The 26,403-nt window shown below is 39.6% G+C and overlaps 2 long non-coding RNA genes across 3 annotated transcripts in view; one reads left to right on the top strand and one right to left on the bottom strand.

Annotated features, from left to right (window-relative positions):
• Positions 1–26,403, top strand: part of LOC102119077 (uncharacterized) — an 84,810-nt gene that overhangs the window by 773 nt on the left and 57,634 nt on the right. The gene's annotated exons all lie outside the window — the stretch shown is intronic.
• On the bottom strand, positions 1,812–26,403 carry LOC102118825 (uncharacterized). Of its 2 annotated transcripts, XR_006690457.3 has the most exons (4): positions 26,340–26,403; positions 3,966–4,053; positions 3,636–3,797; positions 1,812–2,754 (listed from the first exon to the last, which is right to left on the bottom strand). It is a non-coding gene; the product is annotated as an uncharacterized lncRNA (long non-coding RNA). The 2 variants fall into 2 exon arrangements; XR_281907.5 differs by having other exon boundaries at positions 1,812–3,797.

Here is a 26,403-nt window from a genome sequence, read left to right as displayed (position 1 = left end):
TAGGTAAATTATGTAAGGATAAATCTTTCTCTTTTCCAGGAGACAGTTCACCACACCCCCTCTGTAAAAGGATTCTGGGAGACACATAGGTAGTAAGGCGAAACCTTCATCTGTCTCCCAACCAACCTCTGTGTCCCCATGTTCCACCCAGCTCTCTAGGATTGAATAATTAAGCCCTTAAATAGTTACCATATGTCCTTAAATAGGTACCATCAACCTCAAATGAAAACATTCAGCAAAAAAACAGATGTGGGATCAATGCTCTTGGTCCAAAGATAAAAGATACATTATGAAAAAGATAGGAATGACTTTATAAACAAAACAGAACTTTCTCAACAATCTCATTAACCAATACTCTTTCATCGTAAGTGATCACGGTTATTTGGCGTCAGAAGCAAAATATGGAGAGATCTTTCTGCAGACAAGTGGAGACAAGGCACAATAAAGGGAGAGCTAGGTGTGTAAAGAAAGTGACGAAATGGACATACTTTAGTGTTTAATTCATAAGGAAGAAAATACATCAACTAAAGCAGGGATTTAACCCCTTCTGGGTGGAATATCAAATACACATATAAACAATTACTTCTGTTCCTTTCGGCATCAAAGCACTCTATATAGTTTGAACTTTTATCTCAGTACTTGGGTTTGTTTCAAGGCTTGGTAAATGCACCTCATAAGATACTTTTATATATGAAAAGTTACAAACTCCAACGTCTGTAACTGTTTGAAAAGCTCATTGATTCCGAGTCAAGGAAGTTACAATTTGTGATGATTCCATTTCAAACCATACCCAAACCTACCATTAAACTCACAGCCCGCATCTCAAATGGGCATCTCCCCATCTCACAAATGGGGAGAATTTCTGGGACTCACGCTTTATGGAGGGTGAGAAGGGTGGTCCTGAATTAGCCGATATTAAATGGCCCTCCATTCAAACACAGTGAACCCAGACCACATTCCAACAGCATTACCCAAGTGGTGAGGCTGAACTCTTCTGCAGATGCTTGTACACAAGACTTGATGTTTATTTTGTGACGTCACCTTCCTCTTTCCCCATTTCAAGTTGACCTTGTGTCGATTTTAACCTGGTTTTGTCTGTATAAACACAATGGGATAAAGGAAAGAACTGTAGGATTTTTGAACCTCATATTCCTTAGTAGAGGACTTTGTATTACCTTTGACAAACGGGTTTGCTAAAACAAGTATTTTAAGAAGTGGGAGAGAGAAAGGGGGAGAGCAGGAGTGGTTATTTAGTTTCCTTGTTTTTCTCCAAGTTAAAAAGTCTTGAAGGTCTAGCTCATCTTATGTTTATATACAAATAAAGCTGATAAAAATGTGTGACTTTTGTTTATCCCTGGAAATCAAGCAAGGCAGGGAAGGAAGGGAATTGAATGTGATAGGACAGCCTAGGTCCACAGAGCATAAGAAGGATGTGAGAGGATGTGATAAATTGGTAACCATGTAGAACTAGAGCAAACCCTCAAGGTCAGCCACTTCAACCTAATTGTTTTAGAGTTGAAAACTGAGGTTCAAAGAAGGAAGATCTTTGCCCCAAAACAAATAACTGAACAACTAGAGTTATTATATAAAAATGATCATTGTAAACATTTTTAATAAGAACAACAAAAATCTAAATGTAAGTAACTCATTGGCCATTTGCTAACTGTGCTACGTGGAGCAAGTTACTGAGCTTTCAGTCTCAACATCTGCAAAATTGAGATAATAATGGTGTCTATTCATAAGCTTGCTGGAAAAATTAAATCAGTTAATACCTGTAAAGTGTCTAGAACAGAACCTGGAAACAATAAGTGTTTGATAAACATCAAGTGTTTGTTATTATTATTACCACCACTGCTACTGATTTCAGACAAGCCTTTCTCAAGTAAGTGAGATTTTGTTGATAAACTGGAAAATTCAATCCATTGTAGATTGGAATGTTGCTGTGACATGAACATCAGCTTTTAAGGATACACTAGGGCAGAGTCCAGCATCAGCTTAATGCCAAACAAATGAGGGAAGTAGAGACAGTCTTAACTCCGTGACTAATACTCATTTTTAAAAATACTTAAATATCAATTTTTATGTTGCATTTTTAAAAACCCCAAGAATGGAATTGAAAACCCAACCTTTTTAAAGTCTGTTTCAATTTTTAGAAGCCTTGACCAAGCCACTCTCTCTTACTTGGTGGTTTCCATATATGGTGTAAATAACAAACTTAACTAGGTGTGGTGTCTCATGCCTGTAGTCCCAGCTAGTTGGGAGGTTGAGGTGGGAGGATCAATTGGGCCTGAGAGGTCAAGTTTGCAGTGAGCCGTGATCATGCCACTGCACTCCAACCTGGGCAACAGAGTGAGACCCTGTCTCAAACAAAAAAAAAAAAAATTAAATTACATAAAATAAATAAATAACAATCTTTACCTGAATTGTAAAGATTAAATGTACTTGAAAGCACTTCTGGGTTATAAATTTTACAGAGAATTGTACATTCTTTAAATGCACTATGCATTACAATTATAAAATATTTATCTTACCTTGAGATCACTGGGGGGCAAAATGTCATTTTTGGTTTTTTCCAAGTACTTAGCATTGACCATGGAATTAGCATATGTAATCAGAATATTCATGGAGAATCTGTTTAAAAGAAAGAACTCCGAGCTGGGAATTGGAGGTCTGGGTTTTAGCCCCAGTTTTCTCATGGACACCTTCATATAGCTCTGGGCAAGTCATTTAGACTTCTTGGCACCATTTCCTTTTCTGGAAAACACAGGGTGCATTAGCTGATCTCTTACCCTCTAATTCTACAATTCTAAATGTCATGCATATGTTTGCATGAATCCATGAGTCACTAAAACCTAATCAATTTCAGAAAATTATTTAATAAACAAAATGTCTTATAAGCAATTCAAGAGATCTTGGAACTGACTTTCAAAACATTGCATAATTGTGTTCAGGCAAAGACTTCAAACCCAGAAGAACATCTTGGAATTGTTTCATCATTCTGCAGTGGAGAAAGGCTGGGAATTCACATATTCACACTCATTTAAACATCTCTCATTAATCTCTGAGGGCACTTAATAAAGATAAAAGGGTATTGCCTCTTTCAAAATGAAATGAAAGTATAAGAACGTGCTATATTTCTATAACATTCTCAGCATCTTACAATGCTGTAATAGCAATGTTACCTTTTTTAAATTTCTCTCACTTCTGATTTGATCAATGTAACAACTTTGTGAAAGAGGCTAGACCCAGGAATTATTGTACCCATATTACAAATAAATATCCTGGGGACGAAATAAAATAACTTGCTTCCCACTTGGAGCTGCTGGTCCTCACATTTGGATCTCCTAACTCAGATGACACCTGACCCAGCTGAGGAGTGACCTCTGCACTCCAGCTCATATGCACGTCGACCATGTGCCTGCCGCATCACTGTGAGCAAGATCAGTCCCTAGTAAGGCCTGGCTCAGCTCCCTATCAGAAACAAAAAGTCCTCCTCCTACTTTCCACCCCAAGTCACTGTCTGGGAACCTCTACAGAACTGAAAGGGTGCAGCCTTTTTGAAGGACTTCCATGAACAAAAATGTTTCCAGATAAGAACAATAGACTTATTGATGGCCAGATCTGAACCTGCTTACCATGCTCTGTGCTTTCTCCCTATAAATGCTTTTCCCATAATCCAGTGGCTGCTGTGGGAGAGTTTTCCAGAACACTTTCATCAGGGCTATTTATTCATCCTATGATTTTGGTCGTCATCCAGTTTATTTTTTTAAAAAGAGCAGCCAGGAGTAAATCACGTCCTAGAGAAAGAAAAAAAAAAATCCTACAAGGTTAAAAACATTTTACATTCATGGGAATAATTAGGAAAATTCTAGAATTATACCTGTTAGCCAATTAAGGAGTGACCAACTTCAAATCACAAATACAGGTTCCTGAAAACAACATGTAATTTTATGTAACTGACTTACCGGCCTGGGGATAGAAACAAGACCATGATGCATTTGAAGGGCCTGCCCAGGGCTTGGTTGGTAACTGGAATCCAGCAGAGCTGGTGGGCTTGGAAGGAAAGGATTACACAGAGATTAGCTACACCAAAACATGCCTGTGTTTGCATAATATTTATGTTTCCGCCCTCATAATGGCTTCATTTCATTTATTCTCCAAACTGAATAGCAGAGACAGCTACTCATTGTGGTACACATGGTTACATTGCTCCTTTTGCCAATTCCACGAGAAAATCATTGTCACTTTTCTCTGGCTATTGAAAACAAAATAAACATAGGTCTGAATCTTTGACTCATTTTTCACTTAGAATGGAAGATATTGGCCGTCAATATATCATTTCGCTTAATTCAGATCCACAAATATTGAGAAACTTCTATGGATAAGCCATCATGTTAAGTGCTTCAGGGACCTAAATCTGAGCAAGACACAACCCCAGTTCACAAAACGCTCAATGAAGTGGGCGATTGCTGGGAAATACTGTGGGAAACTAGGGATCAGAAGGAGATTGTGGGGAACCAGAGGGGATGGCAAGTCTTCAAATTACTGTTTAGAATCAGAGGTCTAACAGAAGTAAACCTCATGATCAAATACAACATAGATGTAAGGTTAGGGACCATGTGAAATTTTCTTGCTCTATATTACTTAAAATAATTTTTTTAAGGTAAGAAAGAGAGGCACTTTGAAGTTTCCAAAATGGAATGGCTCTTAAGTCAAAGAGATAAGAATTGGTTTCATGAAGGAAGTGGCATTGAATAGAGCCTGGAAGGTTGAGTAGATGTTTAATAAACTGGTAATACAGCTATAGATACAGATATAAATTCACAATTTTAAATGACACTTTTGTCTACATCATCCACTTTTGCATACAAAAAGATGAGGTTCCTCAGTGTCAGAAGCACCCCAAGGTAACACAAGGACTAGGAATTATCAGACAGTCATAGGAACTAGTATATAATTTTCCATGCACACAACAAAACTTTAGTGAGTAACTACTATGGTCTAAGTGTGAAGTATAGGTGATACAAGGATTTTGAGGCACAGATGTCTGCCTTCAAGTGTAACACAGTCTGTAGGAAAGGCTGCCATATGTGGCTCATATATGTCAGATGGTATTAGGAGATAAAGGTGGGAGGCTATGCCAGCATCATGCTAAGAGGGTCCTTAAAAACAGGCTAAGGGTTAGTATTTAATTCAGTGACAATAGAGGATCATTAAAGATGTTAGGCTAAGGAGCAATATCATCTGGGTTGAGTATACAGTTTATTTACAGTAAAAATATAGAATTAGGCAGGGCGTGGTGGCTCACGCCTGTAATCCCAGCACTTTGGGAGGCCAAGGCAGGTGGATCACGAGGTCAGGAGTTCAAGACCAGTCTGGCCAATATGGTGAAACCCCGTCTCTACTAAAAATACAAAAATTAGCCAGACACAGTGGTGCATGCCTGTAGTCCCAGCTACTTAGGAGGCTGAGGTAGAAGAATTGCTTGAACCCAGGAGGCAGAGGTTGCAGTGAGCCGAGATCATGCCACTGCACTCCAGCCTGGGTGATAGAGTGAGACTCCATCTCAAAAAAAAAAAAAAAAAAAAAAAATATATATATATATATATATATACACACACACACACACACATACACACACACACACATATACATACATACATACATATATGGAGAGAGAGAGAGAGAATTCATTCAGAGCAAGATGGAATAAGGAAAAAGACTAATTTAGAGACAACTGCAAAGTACCCAAGCAGGAGGTAAGAGGAAATATGGTAAGAAGTGAGAGTAAGTATGGTAGCACTCAAGGGAATTAATGAAAAAAAGAGGAACTCAACTAAAATTAACAGTGTAGAACATTGACTTGTTTCAGAGGAAAGGAAAACATTTGATACGGGCCATGCTGAGTTTGAGATGCTATTGGTGTCTAGCCATCAGCTGGACATTCGGGTCTGAGGTACTCGGTCCTGGCAAGAAAGATACCTGTGGGCACTGTCCTCATGGGAGTGATGGTTAAGGCCACAGGATTGAACAAGATAGCTGAGGTAGCAAGTGTAGGTCTAGATGCAGGAAGAAGAAAATATTCCAGGGGACACGTACATGTATAGAGAAGTAGAAAGAGAAGCATGTAAAGAGAAAGGAGAACTGAGAAGAGAATGCCAGGGAAGCAGAGAGGCGGATGCTTAAACAAGAGAAGCAACAATCAAATGCTAAGGAGAAGCCAGAGAAGCATAGCCTGAGATGAGCACTTGGATCCAGTGCATAGGTCAACAGTTGCCTTTGAAAAAGACACGTCAATAGGGCTGAGAATAGAAAAGTCAGCACTCAAGATAGTGAAAAATGAGTGAGTATACAGCAAGGAAGTGGACTTCAGGAAGTTTGACAGAGGATTATAGAATGAAGATGGAACTGATGAGGGAAGGGTTGTTAGGGAAAGGTCAAGGGAATCAGGCTGGCAGTCAGAGGGGCTAATCTGACAAAGAAAAACGACACATACTCCTCAGAAGCAAATTAGTAGGAAGAAAGCATAGGAAGGGGCAGTGAAAATACAAAGATTCTCTCCCTAGACCTTGTCGCCCACGCCTATGGGCACAATTACAACTTCTCCTGGAATGACTCACAAATGTCTGTCTATTGGCTGCCCTAACCCTCCTCATGAGCTCCTCAGCTATATATAAAACTGCCTATTAGAAAACACCTGGATATCTTCAAGGCACCTCAACTTGAACCTGCCCAAATCAAATTCATGAACTTTTCTTCCAAACAGTGTCATCCTGTACTGTTCCCTGCCCGATAAATGATATCATTATCCATCAAAACTGCCAACGTCCAAAAGTTAGGACTTGCTTCTACACCTCTATTGTTCTCAACTCCACCCTCAACCAAAAGGCTTTTAACTTATCTCCTCAAATCTGCTTGTGCCCCCTTTTAAGGTCTGCACTGCAGCTAGAGTGACCTTTTCAAAACCAACTCTGATCATGTTCACTCCTGCTTAGATCCCTGCAGTGACTTCCTCTTGGGAAGGGCCACAGTCTGACGTGACTGTTCAGGCCCTATGTGGCCTGGCTCTGCCCACCTCCCTGCCTCAGCCCACATTCTCCCCCACCCACATGCCCTGGTTACTCTGTCTTCCCTGTGCTTCCTCACATAATTCCAGTTCTCTTCCACCTCTGGGTTCTCTCTGCACATGCTCTTCCACCTGCCGGGTACTTCCTTCCTACCATCCTTTCCACCTGGTTAACTTCTATTTCAGGGAGAATAGGCAACAGTAGTATATCATGCTGATTAGGACTCCAGGCTTTGGAATCAAGCTGTTCCAAAACCCACTCCTCCACTCACCCACTGGCTGATCCTAAACAAGTTATATACTGTATCTAAGCCTAAGTTTCTCACCTATATGTTAACATGAGTCCGTACTTCACAGAGATTATTCAGAGAAAGCACTAAAATCTGAGACTGGTACATAATGCCCAGTTTGTGAATGTCTGCAATTTTTTGTTAATCTTTTTTCCAGCCATGGGTCAATCATCACTTCTTAGAGAAGCCTGTGCCCAGGTCACCATCCCTTCATCTGCACCCACAGTCTCCTTTGTTGTACCCAACACAGATTTAATTCTGCACTTATGTATAAGATTTTTAGAATACACCTGTCTTCTCCACCAGAAGGCTCATCGAGAGCAGGATTTGCCTACTTTGCTCATGCAGAGAGCCCAGCCTCTAACACAATACCTGACACAGAGTAGACACCCTACCAGTACTTCCTCAACAAACGAATGAATGAATGAGCAAACCACGGTAGCCCAGCTGTGGTTAGAGCGGGAATCAGTATATCCAGCTTGTCCTGTAAGCAACAGCCCAGTATTTGGTCATTTGGCCATTGCATCTTTGCATTAGCAGTTTGTCATCTCATCTATGAATGCCAGTAAATCATTATTAGCAATATTTATTTTTTGAAAACTAGGTGAGCCTCACCGCATGTTCTCACTCATAGGTGGGAGTTGAACATTGAGAAAACTAGGACATAGGAAGGGGAACATCACACACCAGGGCCTGTTGTGTGGTGGGGGAGGGGGGAGGGATAGCATTAGGAGATATACCTAATGTAAATGACAAGTTAATGGGTGCAGCACACCAACATGGCACATGTATACATATTAACAAACCTGCACATTGTGCACATGTACCTTAGAACCTAAAGTATAATAAAAATTTAAAAAAAATTTTAAAAACTAGGTGAGCCTGAGGTAAAATTCATATTTATGCAGGTCTCATTGGCCAAGGACATTTGATCTTCCCTGGTTGAGGCTGATGAAGATGATGACAGCAGGGATGATACTGTTGTAATTAACAAGGCTTATGAATATTAGCACATTAAACCCTAGAACACTTTGGTCTAGTAAATGGAACATACAGAACAGAAGCTCCTGAAGGTCATCTCACATGCCAAGTGAGAAATAGTGAGAGAGCCCTGTCACTTGCTCTCTTTGGTCCATCTTAATTTTCTGTGTTGTAGATACATACACACATGCCTCACCAGGTCCCTGTGCCTGGATGTGAACTTCCATGGTCTTCTGACTATTAACTGTGACATTTGAAATTCATGGGTCAGACCCCATAGTCTGCATCCCTGCTTCTCACTACGTGACCCTCTCTCCCCTCAGGTCTTTTCCAAAGAAGACCACCGAGTCCGCTCACACTTTATTTTAGGGAATATTTTGGGAAATTCCTACACAGTTCTCAACAAATTTTAGGAAAAGCAAATGAAAGGTCTCTATAACTCTTTATACATTGCCTTTATAGCATGTAAACCCTTTGATTAACATATCCTGGCTGTGAGCAGTGGCTCACACCTGTAATCACAGCACTTTGAAAGGCTGAAGTGGGAGGATCACTTGAGCCCAGGAATTGTTTTGTTTTGTTTGTTTTGTTTTGTTTTGTTTTAATTATACTTTATGTTCTAGGGTACATGTGCACAACGTGCAGGTTTGTTACATATGAATACATGTGCCAAGTTGGTGTGCTGCACCCATTAACTCGTCATTTACATTAGGTATATCTCCTGATGCTTTCCCTCCCCCCTACCCCCACCACACAATAGGCCCCAGTGTGTGATGTTCCCCTTCCTGTGACCAAGTGTTGTCATTGTTCAATTCCCACCTATGAGAGAGAACATGTGGTGTTTGGTTTTCTGTTCTTATGATAGTTTGCTGAGAATGATGGTTTCCAGCTGCATCCATGTCCCTACAAAGGACATTAATTCATCCTTTATCATGGCTGCATAGTATTCCGTGGTGTATATGTGCCACATTTTCTTAATCCAGTCTGTCACTGGTGGACATTTGGGTTGGTTCCAAGTCTTTGCTATTGTGAATAGTACTGCAATAAACATGCATGTGCATGTGCCTTTATAGCAGCATGACTTATAATCCTTTGGGTATATACCCAGTAATGGGATGGCTGGGTCAAATGGTATTTCTAGTTCTCGATCCTTGAGGAATCATCACACTGTCTTCCACAATGGTTGAACTAGTTTCCAGTCCCACCAACAGTGTAAAAGTGTTCCTATTTCTCCACATCCTCTCCAGCACCTGTTGTTTCCTGACTTTTTAATGATCTCCATTCTAACTGGTGTGAGATGGTATCTCATTGTGGTTTTGATTTGCATTTCTCTGATGGCCAGTGATGATGAGCATTGTTTTACGTGTCTGTTGGCTGCATAAATGTTTTCTTTTGAGAAGTGTCTGTTCATACCCTTTGCCCACTTTTTGATGGGGTTGTTTGTTTTTATCTTGTAAATTTGTTTGAGTTGTTTGTACGTTCTGGATATTAGCCCTTTGTCAGATGAGTAGATTGCAAAAATTTTCTCCCATTCTGTAGGTTGCCTGTTCACTCTGATGGTAGTTTCTTTTGCTCTGCAGAAGCTCTTTAGTTTAATTAGATTCCATGTGTCTATTTTGGCTTTTGTTGCCATTGCTTTTGGTGTTTTAGACATGAAGTCCTTGCCCATGCCTATGTCCTGAATGGTATTGCCTAGGTTTTCTTGTATGGTTTTTATGGTTTTAGGTCTAACATTTTAGTCTCTAATCCATCTTGAATTAACTTTTGTATAAGGTGTAAGGAAGGGATCCAGTTTTAGCTTTCTACTTATGGCTAGCCAGTTTTCCCAGCACCATTTATTAAATAGGGAATCCTTTCCCCACTTTTTGTTTTTGTCAGGTTTGTCAAAGATCAGATGGTTGTAGATGTGTGGTATTATTTCTGAGGAGCCCAGGAGTTTGAGACCAGCTTGAGCAGCATAGTGAGACCAATATCAATCAAGAAAAATGACGAGACAAGTCTCAATCATTTTAGGAGGTTTATTTGCCACAGTTAAGTATGTGTGTCCAGGAAACAGGTTTATGCCTTTCTCTGAAGATGATTTTGAGGTCTCCAAATTTAAAGGGGAAAGGGTGGGATATTGAGAAGTACACAATTTTCATGTAAGCGGGGCGGGTAGGGAAAAATAGTCGTTCATGACTTTCTCCAGCTCAGTGAATCTGCATTTTTTAATGTAAGGTGATATAGACAAATGGGGCAGAGGAAAAATGCAGGGAATCTGCATTTTACGTAAGATAACATAGACAAAATGGGGCAGGAGAACAATCAGATATGCCTTTGTGTGTGGTGGGCAGGCGGATGATCGCACCTATAAGGATAAGCTATAAATTTACATTGCCATGGTGAAATTGTGACATTTTAACAGAAACACCTTAAAAGATCTTGAAGCTCACTAGGAATTTCCTTGTGGGTAAAATATGGCAGAGGTGTGTAGATTTTCATCTTGTAGCCATCTTATTTAGGAAGCAAAAAGGCAGAAGCAGGTATGCATCATCCAGTTCTCAGCTTGGCTGTTCTCTTTGGCTTAATGAGTTTAGGGTCCCAAGATTTAATTTCCTTTCACACCCCCATCTCTACAAAACAAAATTAAAAATTAGCCAGGCATGTACTAATAGCTAAGACTACTAGCACGCACTTGTAGTCCTAGCTATTCAGGAGGCTGAGGTGGGAGCATCCCTGGAGCCCAGGAGTTCAAGGCTGCAGTGAGCCATGATCACGCCACTGCACTCCACCCTGGGTGACAGAGCATGACCCTGTCTCTTAAAAAAGAAAAAAAGAAAAAACTCTCCCTTTGTATCTAATGACAAAACGGTCTTTCCTTTGGTGGAATAGCTTAGGAGCTTTGGGAAGACTGAATGCGAATCGATGCTAACATTATCAATGGTCTTTCTTTTATTGAGTACCTAGTAAATGTAGAAAACCAAAGGCCCGAGATGCATTTACTTTACTTGCCATTAAATTAGGCAGTAGCTTCAATGCCATAAGGGTAAAAACGAATGAGCTTTGTACTCTTTTTAGAACAGGTAAGGAGAATTGAGGTCTCAGCATTCACAGATGATGATATGGCCCTTTGGGTCCTAGGACTGTTTATCTTAGGAGCTCTGTTTGACCCCTGGCAGACTGTTGTCTTTAGCTAAAACAGTAAAGTGTGATTAACCACAATATGGTAATGTTGGGAACAGCAAGGAAAATCTTTCGTTTCCAGAACTTAGTGACCCTTTTTGAAGAAATCCATTATTGTCTAGTAATTTTATTACAAAAGCACATTGGGGTTTAAAAATGTGAAGTTGGTGTGGAAAAAAAAAAGGCTTATGTAACATTAGATGCAAAAAATGATTATAAAGATATGTCTATGCTAAGATTGTAACTATATGAAAATTAGATACATATTGACAGTAACTGGAAGGAAACATTAAAACAGCTGATTTTAGAATGGTAAGATAAGAGACTTCTTTTTCTTTTCTTTTTTTCTTGATTGATTTCTGTTGTTACAGTATTGTTTGTACAATACAAGATTGTCAACTAAACATGTATACTATGCTTAAAATTATAATTCACTTATACTACAGACATTAAAAAATTATACTCCACCTTAAAATTGAATGTAGAAAATATGGAACTTTTCTACCTTATCTTTAAAAACTATTATTTAAAAACTATTATTTATTCTGTGACATTAAAAAGAGAACAACTGCCGGGCGCGGTGGCTCAAGCCTGTAATCCCAGCACTTTGGGAGGCCGAGACGGGCGGATCACTGGGTCAGGAGATCGAGACTATCCTGGCTAACACGGTGAAACCCCGCCTCTACTAAAAAATACAAAAAAACTAGCTGGGCGAGGTGGCAGGCGCCTATAGCCCCAGCTACTCGGGAGGCTGAGGCAGGAGAATGGCATGAACCCGGGAGGCGGAGCTTGCAGTGAGCTGAGATCCGGCCACTGCACTCCAGCCTGGGGGACAGAGCGAGACTCCGTCTCAAAAAAAAAAAAAAAAAAAAGAGAACAACTGCTAGCACAATTCTTAAAACTAGCAGAAAACAATTTATCTTCTTTGCCATCACAGCCTAAAAAGTTTTATTTCTTTAATGAGAAATGGTAGAACAAAATAACTTGTTATTAAATTTTCTTTCTCATTATCTAGTAGGCCAGAGAACATCTCTGAAAAAAAACCACCATACATTTGAGGAATCTTTACTGGGGCTAGACCAGAAAAGACTTCACCTTATATTTGCCTGGTGACTACTAGTGCTTAAAAACAGAGAATGCTGGCTGGTTTCTAACAACCAGAATTAAATCCCTAAATTATAGGTCTACAAATTCAACTCAGAAAATAACCATACAGTTCCCCTGTTTCTTAGCCCTCTATTCAGTACTTAAACCCACAGGGACCTGTTGCCTATAAACAAAACTGAATATAGAATTAGGATAAATCTCACCCAGAATCGGCATTTCCTGCTGTCCAGAAATTTCCATTTATTTTTTTAAATCAAAGGACTCCTATCCATAAGATTTGGGTGCCTTTTCCTTCTGGTGTGTCATTAAAACTTAGGTCTTTCTTTGTATACCTTCCATGCAATTCAATCCAACAAAAATGTATCCAGTTGAGTGGCTTCCCAGAGCTGTTAGGTCAACAAGCTCTACCAGGAGGCAATGGAAACACCTATTGGCCCTTGAACACTGTGTCTCATCCATTGGTTAGCACAGTTCATGCTAGACATCTGAACAGTTCAATCAGGAATTACTGGACTGCATGTTCCTAACCTTCCTCTTTGCATGACTGGTTACATGTGGTGAGAGTTATCAGTGGCAGAAACAAGTAAGTCAAAGCTACAATATAAGCAAACTTCTGAGCAACAAATGAACTACCCAGTATTAGTAAATTGACTGCCATGCTAAAAAGAGTGAACTCCATTCTAAGAGCAATGGGGACCAATGGGGAATGACTTTGATCTAATAAAGTTCCCCAATTGGGTCAGTTGGAATTGGAATTGTTGAACTGACCCAAACCAAGGCAATGATGGTAGGAATAGAAATGGGATAGATAATAGAGTTTAAATGGATAAAATGATGCAACAAATTTGATGCAGATTAATGAAGAAAAGCATAGTATAAAGACAGTTAAGAAGACATTAGAGTTTCTAGCCTGGATTACTGAGTCTGAGTGATGCCATTAATATAACTGAGGAACCAAGGGGAAAAATTGGTTTAGGGAAGACAATGAGTTTGATTTTGGATATAATAGGTTGAAAGTGTCTGAAAGGACATCGATGGGGAATGGCCCAGCAGACCATTAAGATATGCCAGGGCTAGAAAAGAACATTTAACAGTACAGACTTTGAAATTAAATTCTGGTTTTGCCACTTAGATTAAGTGGCCTTGTATGAGATATTTAAACTTCTGAACCTTCTATTTCTTTATCTAAAAAAATGAAGATAATTACGTTATAGAATTTTGTGAGCACTAAATAAGAAATGTGTGGAAAGCACTTACAATGTCTGACACATAGTAAGTACTCAAAAAAAAAAGATCTCCCATTGAACCGCTGCAATAATCTCTTTCTATTCTCACTGTTTCATACTTTGCCTCCTTCAGCCCACCTCTGCATGGCAATGGAAGAGATCTTGTCATAACAAAGATGAAATCTCTTTCACGGCCGGGCGCGGTGGCTCACGCCTGTAATCCCAGCACTTTGGGAGGCCGAGGCGGGCGGATCACAAGGTCAGGAGATCGAGACCACGGTGAAACCCCGTCTCTACTAAAAATACAAAAAATTAGCCGGGCGCGGTTGTGGGCGCCTGTAGTCCCAGCTACTCGGGAGGCTGAGGCAGGAGAATGGCGCGAACCCGGGAGGCGGAGCTTGCAGTGAGCCGAGATCGCGCCACTGCACTCCAGCCTGGGCGACAGAGCGAGACTCCGTCTCAAAAAAAAAAAAAAAAGAAATCTCTTTCACTTCTTTGCTTAAAATCCTCTAAGGTATCCCTCTGAACCATGGTCTATAAGATATGGCATTTCTATTCCTTGGCCTTTGACCTTTCGCTATTAGCATCCTTTTGCTATTAGATCATATGACACCAACTCATGGAAGCTTTTTGGTGATTGTTTTTTCATCTATCCCAGGTACCACCTATCCTGTTACTCTGTTTTTATTTTATCTATAGAACATTACTATTTGAAATGAAAAATTTAAACATGTTTACAGGCTGTTGTCTGTTCATTCCCTCTGTTCAATAAGAATATCAGTTCCTTAACAGCTTATCTGTCTTATTTCCCACTCTATCCCCAGTACCTGGCATAAAGTAGTCTCTCCATAGTCATGAATGAATGAATGAGTGAATGAATGAATGAAAATACATGGAAGAATTGTGGACCCTTAAATATAAAGTGTGCATTCCAACTCCAGTAAGATGAAACAGTCTGACTCAGAAACATAAGCCCATGATGTTGAGCTACTGTAATCTGGATGTCCCAATGAGGTAAGCCAATTAACCTCTCTGGCCCCCATTGTCCTCACTGTAAAAGAATGAACAATTGCCACTCCCTTGCCCAAGACGGATGCAGTGAAGAATAAGTGAGATGAAATCTGGCCTATGTCTGGAGTTTTACAAGAGGAAGACATTCTATTTAACTGTTCAACCCATCATAAAGATGACTGGCACAGGCCAAAATGGCATAATCAAAATTCCTGCAGTCACATCAAATCACTAGACTATGATTCCCCAAAAGGTCCTGAAACAATAGTCTATCAGAATTTCCACTGAGCTACAATGATAATGTAAATCCCAGGATCACAATTCACTGTGGTAGTTCCTGAAATATTATGAGAAACAAGGCCACTCCCCAGATGTATTAGTAATCACAAAGAGAATGCAAAATGCCTCCTGACAGAGCATGATCAACACCTCAATTTCCAGACTCCTGGATTCCCTCTCTCGGTGGACACCATCAATCACAGGAGCCCAGTGCTGGAGCATTCAGTCAGCACCTACTAGGATGCTTACTCTTAGAAAAGCTTTTTGACATACAACCAAACAAACTGAAGAAAATATCGAAGCCTTGAGCTCCATTTCAGGCCCAGGAAATGGAAGCTGGCCTTATAGGTGAACAGATAATGGTTCAGCTCAGGATGACTCTGACTTAAGCAACATCCCTCTCTGGTTACTCACCTTCTGTGAAGGCTCTATAAGAGCAAAGAGATCCAGAAAGCTCATCATACCTGGTATAGAAATTAAAAGAATTAGTGTTTCACTTAGGTGGCCCCAAGTTATTTTAATTTTGTTGCTTAGGAGTTGCATAACTTTGGGCAAGTTATTCTAAACTTGCAGGGGCTTCAGATTTTAATTTGTAATGTGAGGATAATAGTGCCTGTCTTTAGTTGATTGTTTTAAGGATGAAAGAGATAGAATAAAACATTAAGCATGATCAATGAACACCAACTATTCATATGAACCAATAGCTAATAATAATCAATTATCATTAATACCTGAATCCAAATTATTTCTCTTTAATTCATCCAGCAAATATGAATTGGGCATCTGCTTGATGCAAGGATTTGTGTTAGAAGCTGGTGACGCAAAAATGAACATGGTAAACTGATCCCTATCTTTGTGCAGTCAACATATTTGTAAATAGGTAATTATGGTGTGGCATAATAAGTGTTACCATGGGAAGAGTTCAGAGTGTACTGAGAGCATCCGGATGGGACATGAAACGTGGCCCAGGGAGTCAGGAAGGCTTCTTGGAAGAAGTGATACTTAAGCTATGGATCAAGGATGTCATCCAAAAGGTTGGGGACGATGGAGTAAAGAAAATCCTATGCAGAAGAAATGCTATTTGCAGATACCTGAAGAATAGAGAGCAAGGCACTCTCAAGTTGCAGAAAATAGGTTTGCGTATGGTAAAGAAGGGCTTTGTAAATTCTTGTTTTTATTTTATTTTATTTTATTTTATTTTTTTTATTTTTTTTAATTTATTTATTATTATTATACTTTAAGTTGTAGGGTACATGTGCATAACGTGCAGGTTTGTTACATATGTATACTTGTGCCAGTTGCTGTGCTGCACCCATCAACTCGTCATTTACATCAGGTATAACTCCCAGTGCAATCCCTCCCCCATCCCCCCTCCCCATGATAGGCCCCGGTGTGTGATGTTCCCCTTCCTGAGTCCGAGTGATCTCATTGTTCAGTTCCCACCTATGAGTGAGAACATGCGGTGTTTGGTTTTCTGTTCTTGTGATAGTTTGCTAAGAATGATGGATTCCAGCTGCATCCAAGTCCCTACAAAGGACTCAAACTCATCCTTTTTTATGGCTGCATAGTATTCCATGGTGTATATGTGCCACATTTTCTTAATCCAGTCTGTCACTGATGGACATTTGGGTTGATTCCAAGTCTTTGCTATTGTGAATAGTGCTGCAATAAACATATGTGTGCATGTGTCTTCATAGCAGCATAATTTATAATCCTTTGGGTATATACCCAGTAATGGGATGGCTGGGTCATATGGTACATCTAGTTCTAGATCCTTGAGGAATCGCCATACTGTTTTCCATAATGGTTGAACTAGTTTACAATCCCACCAACAGTGTAAAAGTGTTCCTATTTCTCCACATCCTCTCCAGCACCTGTTGTTTCCTGACTTTTTAATGATTGCCATTCTAACTGGTGTGAGATGGTATCTCATTGTGGTTTTGATTTGCATTTCTCTGATGGCCAGTGATGATGAGCATTTTTTCATGTGTCTGTTGGCTGTATGAATGTCTTAATCTGAGAACCATCTGAAACATGGTTAGATTTAAGCCGAAGAGTGACTTGGTTGTATTTATGTTTTAGAATGATAACTCTGGCTGCAGTGTAAAAAAATAGACTAGGCAAAGAAACCACTATGAGTCTATGAATTAAAGAGATATCCTACGAGGATGTAGACCAGTGGACATATTCTACAGATATCTTGAAGGGACAATGACAATGACAATGACAGGACTTTGCAATTGATAGGAAGGTAGAAAGAGGGAGAGAATGGGGTGAAAAATGAACATCAGGTTAAATGGTAGTGCCACTCACTGAAATAGGAAGCACAGAAGGGGAACAACTTTTGAATGTTCAGTATAGGATAAGCTGAGTTTGAAATGCCCACAGAGCTCTCAGTTGGAATATTCAGCAATAAGGTGATTAATCAGGCCCAGTGATATGGTTCAGCTGCGTCTCCACCCAAACTCCATCTTGAATTATAGTTCCCCTAGTCCCCACGTGTCATGGAGGGACTCAGTGGGAGGTAATTGAGTCATGGGGGCAGTTACCCCTATGCTGCTGTTCTCATGATAGTGAGTGAGTTGCGTGAGACCTGATGGTTTTATAAGGGGCTTTTCCCTCTTTGCTCAGCACTTTTTTTAAAAGACAGAGTCTCACTCTGTCACCCAGGCTGGAGAGTGCAGTGGCATGATGCTCACTGCAACCTCCGGCTTCCAGGTTCAAGTGATTCTCCTGCCTCAGTCACCCGAGTAGCTGGGATTACAGGTACCCACCACCGTGCCCGGCTAATTTTTGTATTTTTGGTAGAGATGGGGTTTCGCCAACTTGGCCAGGGTAGTCTCAAACTCCTGACCTCAGGTGATTCATCCACCTCAGCCTCCCAAAGTGCTGGGTTTACAGGTGTGAGCCACCGCACCCGGCCAGGAATTTCTTAATGAAAATTTGCTTGTATATATGTGTCCCAGGTGGCATTATAAATTGTATTATTTATTGTATGTCACAGTTAAAAAAAAAAAAAAGTACCTGTACCTGTAATATAATATAGGCTCCAATGTGTTTGTTGAATGCATAAATGAAGTGATTTTATAAAATATATTTGATTTAATAAAATCTACTCCCAACTACAGCCTTGTGAGGTAAGAATTGTTGTGCCCATTTTAAAGATGAGAAAACTAAGACTATAAGGGATAAGTGACTTGTCCAGATAACAAAACATGTAAGAGTAGGAATTGAGAGTAAAATTCAAATGTGGCTGGCTCTAAATTCAAGGATCTTAACCACAGATAGGTTGTTCTTGAAGCACTGGACATGGGCTGGCTCACATAATGTCAGGAGAAATGAGAAGCTCGGAGGGAACCCCAAAGAAGCCCGGTGTTGGAAGATGGACAAAGGAGGAAGAGTCTCAGAGACATCAGAGGAGCAGCCAGAGAGGAGTCTTGGGAAGGAAGAGGAGCACACCAGGAAGGAGGGAGAGGTCCCAGTTGTGAAACGGCCCAAACTTCAAGAATATTAAGACTGAGCATTTGTTAAAGATGTTGGCAAGAATCATTTCAGTGAACTTATAGAATGCTGAAGAGTGAGAGTAAAGGAGAGGTAAATATGGACAACTCAGGAAGTTTGGCTATGAATCAAAGAGAAGAAGACACAGTCAAGGCAGGGTTTCTGCATATTTATTTACTTGTAAGACAGAACATTCTGAGGGTGACTATATATTGATGTAAAGGTTGATATACTGAGAGAGGATAGTTAAAGGAGCAGGGTTCTTGAGAAAATGAGAGGTGACAAAATCCAGGTAAGAGGTGGGGTGATTGGCCTTGGATAAAGGAAGGAATGCTCTCTTGTTTAATGAGAGGGAAAGGGAGAAAAGGTAAATGCACAGAGACAAACTGCAAGGCTCTATTGCAAGATGTTGCCGGAGCTCCTCTCTGATGGCCTCTTTTTTCTCTAAGCCACAGAACGAGAGCTTGTGCTGTGAATGAAGAGAAGGCAGGGAATGTGTGGAATTGCCCCCATTTAAAAAAAAATAAACAAGGTTGTATTTTCATTTGAATGAGCATAAACCCTCAGAAGCCTGTTCCTAGTTTTCCAAAAATCAGAAAGCCAAAACTTCTCTCCATCACAGGGCACTGTAGGAATGGAAATACAAAATGTTGATAGACATGTACTCCAGTCAGTTGAGAACAGAGGAGAGGGCAGACCAGGAAAGCCGGATTATGAGGCAGCACAGAGGGTCCGGTTGAAGGTGGAGCCCATGAACTTTTAGTGACACCAGTCAGCAAATGTCCTGGAAATGACTGGAAAATATCTTACTCTAATTGAGCTCTTTAACACATCAGGACTTCAGTAATGAGAATCTTACTTCATCCCTCCTGTGAACACTTAAAGCTGAAAGAAACAAACATCCAGCACAGACTAAAAGAAAAATATAAAAACATAGCCATTTTATGGGACTTATTGGACCCTCAAGTGTATAAAATCTAAAGCAAAGTTGTAGCCTTTTGGCACCACCCTCATTTGAGCCTTATGCATTTGTTGGAAGTTCCCAATCTTGTATTTATAGTGCATAAGATGATGTTAGTATTACTTGATTTATTTGAAGTTAGATAAACATAAGCCCTCAAAAACCTGTTTGGAGTTGTCCTAAATCAAATTTTTAAATGCCCTCTATCACTGTGTAGTGAGGTAACAAGGATACAAAATATTGAAATTAATTTCATTCCCAATGGTAAAAGCAAGTTCTTATTTTTCTTTATCTGAAATGCTTGACTGCTCCATTTATACCACCATGCTCATAGCCACTCACCCCCACTCTGTTCCAATGAGTCAATATTCTCCTCTTCCCATAAGGCTCCTAACATTTCTGCAGAGCCCCCCAGTGCCTTTATTGCAGACACACTGGCAATGGAATATGCCCTCCAGAATCCAGTGTAGCTCTACAAGGCAGGGTTACATCTGCTCTCCAGTCACACCCTGCCTAACCCAGGGCTGACCTAAATATAGAGCTCAGTAGACATGCTGAAGGACCTCGCAACCATCTGGTGGGAAATGTTGGATCCCTACCTCACTCCACATACCCCCAACATTCCAGATACACCAATGTCAGAGACATGTGAGCCAGAGCAACTCCATCTTGAATAGGAGCTGGGTAAAATAAGACTGAAACCTACTGGGCTGCATTCAAGTTAAGGCTTTCTAAGTCATAGGATGAGCTAAGAGGTCAGCACAAGATATAGATCATAAAGATCTTGCTGATAAAACAGGTTGCAATAAAGAAGCTGGCCAAAACTCATCAAAACCAAGACGGCCATAAGAGTGACCTCTGGTCATCCTCACTGCTTACACTCCCACCAGTGCCTTGACAGTTCACAAATGCCATGCCAATGTCAGAAAATTACCCTATATGGTCTAAAAAGGGAAGACATGAATAACCCACCCATTGTTTAGCATATGATCAAGAAATAACAAAAAAAAAAAAAAAAGAACAACCAGCACCCTCAGGGCTGCTCTGTCTATGGAGTAGCCATTCTTTTATTCCTTTACTTTCTTAATAAACTTGCTTTTGCTTTGCACTGTGGACTCGTCCCGAATTATTTTTTGGGTGAGATTCAAGAACCCTCTCTTGGAATCTGGATCGGGATCCCTTTCCTGTAACACCAAGATTTAAAATGGAAAAATAAAGCCATAAGAGTACCAGGAGGGGAAATAATTGAAGAATTTTTTCATAACCTCAAAAAAATGGAAAAGGCCTTTCTAAATTTTTCCATAAAATTCAGAAGCTATAATATCAAATATTAAATGCGTCTGACTACATAAAAAATAAAAGTTTCTGTATACCTCAAAATACCATAGATAAGATCAAAAGAAATTGTACTTTACATGACAAACCAAGGACTAATTTATTCCCCGAATAAAGAGCTACTATAAATCAATAAAAAAAATTAAAGGAGAAGGATTGGAATACTCCACAGAAAAGGAAAAAACAAATGACTTAGATTATGAATAGGTACTATACTATTCATAATAAAAAAGATGTAAATTTAAGCAGATCGAAATATTTAACACATTGTATTGGCAAGTATTTATAGAAAAAGGCACATTCTTGCTTTGCTGGTGGGAATATGAATTGTCATAACCTTTTGCAATTTGACAATAATCACTAAAATTTAAAGTACACATATTGTTAGAACCAGAAATTGACTTCTGGGTATTTATCACATAAATATATTCCCACAGATGAAAATGCATCTTTGTAGTAGCAAAAGATTGAAAATAACCTAAATGTCCCATGGTGGAAGATTAAGACAATATTAATAAATATTGAGATGGGAAGATCTCCAAGACATGGTTAAGGGGAAAATAGTGTGGTTCAGAACAGTATATAGAGAATGCGATCACCTGTACTAAAAAATATATGCACATATCCTTATATATGCATATGATTGTAAATATTCAACATACTCCCATAAGTATATATGAGAAACCATTAACAGTGATTGGGAAAGGAATAAGATGGTTGGAAAATAAAAGAAAGAAGGATATTTGTATTCAACATATTGTATGTGCACATTGTGAATTTTTTAACAGATGCTAACAAGTTAAAAATATCAATATACAGCAAACTAAATGAAGATACCGCCAACTCACATACAGATAAAGCTCACTTAACACTATAAAACTGTGGGAAGGCTGATCAATGATCAGGTGAAATCACCTCCGAAAGTTTTTCTCTAAATATTAATTCTGGGCTGGGCACGGTGGCTCCCCTCTGTAATCTCAGCACTTTGAAAGGCCAAGGCAGGCAGGTCCCCTGAGGTCAGGAGTTCAAGACAAGCCTGGCCAACATGGTGAAGCCCCGTCTCTACTAAAAACACAAAACTTAGCTCAGCGTGGTGCCTCATGCCTATAGTCCCAGCTACCCAGGTGTTTGAGGCAGGAAGATTGCTGGAACCCAGCAGGTGGAGGTTGCAGTGAGCCAACCTCCACCAAGCCATCGCACTCCAGCCTGGGCGACAGAGCCAGACTCTGTCTCAAAAAAGAAAAAATAAATAAATATGAATTATGGATGAACGCTTAACATTCTTGTGGGCACAGAAAGCACACATGCAGTGGCAACAGCACCATTGCTCCTGCAGAGAGGAACGGAACAATTCAAGTCACTGATGTATGAACCCAGGAGGTGCTTTGCAGGCTATGATTATGTGATTCTGGCTTATTTTCCATCTTAATTAACTGCTATTTTAAAAAATAATTTGTAATGATATCATTAGAAAAATTAAAATAAAGAAAGAAGTCCCTAAATGGTCCTGACTCAAACTTGAGAAGTATTTCCTCTGGCCTCACTCAAGAAGAGAGAAAGCCGAAATGGCCTCGGATAAGTTTGAGTCTGATTAAAAGCTTGCTCCTAAAACCATATTTAGGCCCTTGGTGGACTGTTTGTCATCAAAGAAATCTGGCACATCATGCAGAAGAGAAGGATTAATGTGACTACCAAGTAAACCTAACAGTGAAATCCAGCCATCATTACTCAAGTTGATGAATGGTTTGGAGTGCTGGTACACTATTGTAAAACACAGTTGACTGTTTATAAGACAGAGCAATTTCTTTTCTTACATTTTCTCCTCCAGCATTTCTGAGCAATTACATTAGGAAGTGGCTGTTTACCCTGGCAGCTGGGCTCCATATCTCCACCAGTGGAGAGGCAATTCCCCTGGCTACAAATACCCATAGAGCTGACTCATTACATAAAAAGGAAGTTCTGTTTGGTAAGAGAGTTTAAAGAACACACTTTAGAACATGTATTAAACATTAGTGTTAATCATTGCCAGAAAGGACGAGTAGGCTACAGGTGAGTTGGTGAACTTAAACCCAAACTTATTTTGATAAAATTTGGTACCTTGAACTCTAGATCTTTTGTGAAAACTGAGGCTGTAGGCCCAGCACTAACGAGAGTGTCAGGAACTTTCTATTTCCAATATAATTCTAATAAATGTATTAATATCTTAATGTGGTAAGTATGACACTTCTCTTCGCTTCCTCATCTAAAGCAATAAACCTGGCCTACTTAACTATATTAGGGGTGATGATGAAATTCAGTTAACTATGCCTAACACCCTATAATCCCTGGTGTGGATAGTTTGAAAAATAAATATCTTTTTCTTAATTGTAAGCAAAAATGAGAAAGTAGAAAATATCTATTAATAGTTTCATCTATCACAAAATTTTATAGCCATAAAAGACATCTATGGGGAGTGTATATCCAGGGCAACTTGAATCTATGCTCCCTGATGTCTAGCAGCTATACTCACAAGTACATATGTAGTAATTTTTTCCCAATTTGCTTGTACATTTCCTTTCTTTGCTATCAAAAGACAGAAAAAAAAATTATCTCTGGACACCTCCCAAAGTGGATGCATTTTTTTTTTTCCTGTCTGGGCACACAGCCAATAGAGATTAAACTAGGAAGGGAATTGATATGTTCGTGGGTGAGTATATTAAACCCTCTGGATGCCAGTTTTATTCTTTGTAAAATAAAAACTGGACTAATAAGTGGTTTTCAAACCTCAGTATATTTTAGGGTTACCTAGGAAAGCAGGTCTTGGCCATCAGGTTAGGATCTGTGCATTGGTATTTATTTTAACAAACCCCCAAGAGATTCTGATGTACGCCAAAGTTAGAAAATTTCTAAATCCAAGTATTCCTAAAGTCACTTCTGGCTCTAACAATCACTAATCCTTTTTAAAATATACCTTCTTTGCATATATAGAAAAAATTTTTAAGTGTAAAACTGCAATTATATACATACTTTGGGGCCATTTTTTTCTCTTTTCTATTTTTGTGTGGCTTCCCCTCCTGCTGATCCTCCCATGGGCCCCACGGTAACAATCTATCAATGATCTTTATAAAGCAGGCACAGGCCTTCCTGGTCCCATATTCTAGATTTGGGATGCTGAATCCCAAACTTCAAATGTATTTTTTAATCTAACTGAAAGTATCAATTATGTGCAAATCCTCTGTTTCCTCTCATTCTGTCTCCCTTGCCACCATCCAGATAACCTTGTTCCAACTGATTCTGCACAATCACGATTGTCTGCCTCTGTGCCTCCAGGGCGAGCTCAATGCTTGGCGGGCACTTAGGAATTGTTTGTTGACTGACTAACTGGCTTTGGAAAGGGAGAAACTCAATCTTTGCTGCTGATTGCTTGGTGACTGTTAGTGAGAGGTTGTCTTTACTAGGAGTAAGAATATCAGAGATTCATGGAAGCAACGAAGCAGTCGAAAGCCAGAACTCAAGTCTCCCATGAGTCCACTGAACTCTCTCAATTCACAGGCAAATGAGACTCTGAAGTTGTACCTTGCATATATAAAAATAAAGGGAAGAAATAATGGCTTCCTTCAAAATAGGTAAATAGAGACCTACCAAAGATCACACACCAGTCCAAATAAATACCATGTGGAATTTCATAAAAGTTCTTACGCTTAGTCTATTTGATTATATTTGTTAAATTTTCACAGAAACTGGATCAAGTAGAGAAACTGAATGTATTGTATGGTGTTCTATTTGAATAGTAACAAGAATAATACAGCTAATTTGTAATTTGGAACAGGCAAAAAATTAGTAAGTTTTTGCTGATGGGTGGAAATCTTTGTAAGACTGAAATTTGATTTATTTGCTTATGGAACCAAAACACTGGGGAAAAATGTTCCCAATGAATCACTATGGATGAGAAGCTGAGATATGATTTACCACCTTACAATGCATTAGCGGTTCCCTGCATGTTTTACTTTATGTTCATCCAAAACACACAGATTAATAACCAGGCACAAGAGTGTATATAACATCACAGTGCCCATCTCTGAGTTGCCAGGAAGAATCGTGCCAAAACTATCCGGAAAATGGATTGTGCTGCCTCCGGCAACACAAAACAGTATGTAATAAACCTCCTAGTCAGTTTACCCTTCTGTTGCCATTAATGTAGATTACAAACTTAACTAAGAATTCAGCAAAAGATTCAAAGGTGAACAGAGCATGGCTGACTACCCACCCTCAAATCTATAAAAAAATTAATACAGAGCATACACATCAACCTGTTCTTAAAAACACTCCCAGAGCTGTCACAAGTGCTAGATAGTTCTCCACAGAGAAGACCTTGGTCTTCAGGATGTCAGGCAAACCTACTGACTCAAGCACTGAAATAAACACAAATCACCATTATGAAGTCAAATCTATAAACAAGCTGGGAACACAACCCCAAATCCCTCAGATCCACACCTATACACTCAGCGATTCATGTCTATGAGCCATGGTGACCTTGTCCAGGGTTGGGGTCAGAAGAATCAGGGGAAATGCAACAGCAAGGGGACTCTTCCACAGCCTTTTCTGAGGGTTCTTCAGTCCTTGGTGACTCTGCATTCCATTTATGATGCCTGTGAGGATTACAGGAGGAGCTTCAAATAAGCACTGGATATATGAGCCTGGCGCTCACAGAAGTCAGAGGGGGATGGACATGTGGGAGTTTTTAGCATGTGGGTAACCATAGCAGAGCCTTGCAAATTAATAAGGGCCCCTTTAGATCAAAAAATATTTCCATTATAATTTTGGCCAGCCTTCCCAAAATAGACTTTCTGCATTATTACAGTATTTTAATTTTGAAATTTTTATAAGATTTACTCTGTTGCAAATTAACTGTTAAAACTTACACAAGTCATTTAATTAAATTATTAGGTTCTTGGTTTCTTCAGCTGACAAGCTGAGATAAATAATAATTATAAACACTAACTTCAAACATTAATCTGAGGATCGAATGAGAAGACAGATGGAAAAGCACTTAGAAGATTTAAAACATTATCCAAATGAGACATTTTATTTCTGTTAGGGTTTTTTAATTTTTTAATTCTGAAATTTGTCATAAGATTTACTTTGTCAATTCCTCCTAATAGTGTCGATTTCTCCTAAGTTTGCCTTTCAGTCTTGGTGTTTGTCCTTTGAGACCAGTCCTCTCCTTCCGCCTTTCACGCCCTGTCTGGTCCACATCTGTATGAACTACACTCAGCTGATGGGTGTTACTTTCCTACCCAACCTGCTCCTAGAGGAAAGTCAGGGTTCACAGAGGCTCCCTCCAAATGCACAGCCATCAAGGAGAAACAATATTTGTCAGCTTGGGCTGCCATAACAAAATATAGACTGGGTGGCTTAACCAACAGACATTTATTTCTCACCATTCTGGAGGCTGAAAGTCTGAGATGAGGAAGCCAGTATGGTCGGTTTCTGATGATGCCTCTC

The sequence above is a fragment of the Macaca fascicularis genome, chromosome 11, assembly GCF_037993035.2.
Source record: "Macaca fascicularis isolate 582-1 chromosome 11, T2T-MFA8v1.1".
In the NCBI taxonomy this organism is placed as follows: domain Eukaryota; kingdom Metazoa; phylum Chordata; class Mammalia; order Primates; family Cercopithecidae; genus Macaca; species Macaca fascicularis.
This window is presented reverse-complemented; position numbering and strand designations above follow the sequence as displayed.